Consider the following 3,286-nt stretch of genomic DNA (forward strand, 5'->3'; position numbering starts at 1 on the left):
TAAGGGATTTTAGCACAGATCTCGCTCTCTCTCTCTCTCTCTCTCTCTCTCTCTCTCTCTCTCTCTCTCCCTCTCTCTCGATCCAGCTGAGGTTCCAATACTCAGATCTCAGAGTGAAACTTAACCCCCATCCCCACTGCTGGCAGATGTGCAGAGAAAGCAGCCCAGGAACTTGTTTTATGGCCCTAGACACTCCCCTCCCCGATCAAGAATAGAAAAAAAGACTAGAGACAGTATGAACAGGGAGCCAGAAAGAGACCTCCTCCACACCATACTGCAGCCCCCACTGCACTTTAGGGGGCTGTGTGGGGGGATGCTACCTTCCAACCGTAAGTCCAGTTGGAAGGCGTCTTCTAGGTAAGTTCCCTGCAGTTGGGAGGTCGGAGCCAGCCCCAGAAAGCCTAAGCCAACTGTGCATGGGGCCTGTCCCATATGTCTGGGAGGACAGAGGAGAGGAGCTGACAAATAGCTTTGGAGGCAGAGCTGGAACACAGTGCCCATGGGTGCCGGCAGCAAGGACTGCACCTGCTTGGGAGAGGCGGGGAGAATAAATGAGGGTTCCCAACACCAGATATGTGTTCCCGGAGCCAGCAGGTGAAATTCTGTCTAAAGAAAGACCTGGGAAGGGAGAGCTTGGAGGTGGACCCAGGGATAGCCTGGGCTGAGGAAGGTGTGGTGGGGATGATGGGGAGCAAGTGAGATGCATCCACTCAGGATCAAGGGAACGCCAAGAATAAGGAGCCTTGCCATCCAAAACTTCCAAAGACTCAATGCTCTAAAAATCCCATCATTGAAAGTGTTAGCTCAAACCATCTGGCAGGGCAGAAAACAGGATGTCAGCCAGCCAGGTAAGAAATGGCTGATGCTCTTACCTGTCCTTCCCGAATGCCCCCAACACACACACACACACACACGCACACGTGCACACACACACACACACACGCACACGCACGTGTGCACACACGCACACGCGCACACACACACATGCACATGCACACACACTCCCTACAACCATGCCGCACGCGCACACACACACACACACACACACACACACGCACACACGCCCTACAACCATGCCACGCATTGGTGAAATGAGGAAGGATCACAGTGAGAAACCAGAAGGACTCATCGGTCAGCCTGGCTGTAGGCAGTCAGGCCAGCGGAGGTGACCTGGCGACATGTCACTAAGTCATCATCATTTTTTACTATTGCATGGGACCAGACATTTTAAGTGCTGAAATGAGACATTTCTGTGACTTAATTAATCAGGGGACCTTCTGTAACATTTGAGAATGAGCCAAAAACCTGCCAGAGTTTTTCTCCAGGAGTCAAAGGATATTGGCCCCATTGACTAAATTTTATAAGAACAATGGGAGAAAACTTAAGTTGTATTTTGGTTCTGTCCAGGGTAGTGCTTTCTCAAGATATCAATTACTTAAACTACGCATGATAAACTCCTCTGCTAGACTAGAAGCTCCAAGGAGACAGGGACCCTACATTTTATGTTCCTTGAGGTTTCCCAGAGTCTAATGCAGTGTCTGGCCCATGGCTGCCAACTAGCTGTCCTACCTGTTCTTAGTTGGTTGTTTTACTTTTGGCCATTCCTGTTCATCATGGTCTTTCTAGAGAAATCCAGGTGAATGTGTTTTCTCACAAACTTTTCATCACCTCTAAGACATTCTTACTGTTAATTTGTTACCTTTCTATACTTTGCCCAAATGCTACCTCTCTCTGTTCCTGTCTCTTTCAGAGAACCTTATATATGAGGTCTGACAAGTTCACAAGCTTGTTGTGATGATGTTGCTAACCTTTTTTTGATATCAGAGGAATTATTCATTATGAATTTGTACCAACTGGACAAACAGCTAACCAATTTTACTATTTGGAAGTGCTGAAAAGGCTGCATGAAAAAGTTAGATGAAAATGCCCTGAACTTTTCACCAAAAATTTATGGCTCTTGCTTGCATCACAACAATGCACCAGCTCACATGGCACTGTCTGTGAGAGAGTTTTCAGACAGTAAACAAATAACTATGTTGGAATACCCTCCCTCCTCACCTGATCTGGACCCCAATTACTTCTTTCTTTACCCAAAGATAAAGGAAATATCGAAACGAATACATTTTGATGACATTCAGGACATCAAGTGTAATACGATGACAGCTCTGATGACCATTCCAGAAAAAAATTTCCAAAATTGCTTTGAAGGGTGGACTAGGCAATGACGTTGGTGCATAGCTTCCCAAGGGGAGCACTTCAAAGGTGACTGCAGTGATATACAACAATGAGGTATGTAGCACTTTTTCTAGGATGAGTTCACAAACTTAATTGTCTGACCTTGTAGCTATAACAATATACCATACACAGAAGGCACAAGCTGAATTTTTTGCAAGCTTTGATCGTCAGTCATCAAAAGAAGGCTAATCAAAGAATACCTTAACAAGTTAATCTGAGAAGTTCCAGCACACCAGAAAATCCATCAGCAGTTTCTCTTGTGAACTTATTTTTTGTGGATCAACATCGATCCTTTTTTCCAGAAAAAAAAATACCATAAATCTTTGTGACTTTCTGCATCTTCCACCCCTGCCCCTATCGCCGTGTCAATAAATTGGTGAGAAGGGCCTTCACTAGCTACTTCTCTCTTCTGGGTTGCAAATAAATTCAAGTATTTTGCATGGCACAGAAGCTATTTCTCTTTGGCCAAAAGAAAAACTCAGGAGAAGGAAAAAAAAATCAAAGGCAAGCCTACTTGCGAGCTTCCCAAACTGAGCAAATTTGGGTGTAGCATCTGCAGTCTCAGTTTTGGAAACCACAATATGCCATTCATCCCTCACGAGATGACGGGACAGAAATGTTGTTGCTGAACCAACCCAGGGAAATATGCTTGCTGTTTACCCAAAACAAACTTGCAAAATCCAACTTCTATCACTTCAAATTTTCAGATGGGAAGGTTTTCCCTATGTATAATTTTGAATTATTTTTTTCACTTGCTGAGCAAAGACGAGTAATCTGGGGTCACATTTGGAAAGGTGGTGTTCTGACCTTATAAAATATGGACCCAGAACTAAAATAGTTGTTGCTTAAGGAAATTCAGGAAGAGCTGAGGCAAAGTCCCTTCCTCAAGGTGGGAATGGGTGTGGAGAGGGAGTTAGTGGTGTCAAAGATATTGGTATTAAAACACATTTTTTAGGCCAGTTAAACATTAATTATTTATTCCCTTTGTTACTGAAAGACTTTCATCCATTGATGAAGGAATTCCTGTCATACCATGTCCTTTCCTAGATCT

Source organism: Hipposideros armiger, unplaced genomic scaffold (genome assembly GCF_001890085.2).
Source record: "Hipposideros armiger isolate ML-2016 unplaced genomic scaffold, ASM189008v1 scaffold_836, whole genome shotgun sequence".
NCBI lineage: Eukaryota > Metazoa > Chordata > Mammalia > Chiroptera > Hipposideridae > Hipposideros > Hipposideros armiger.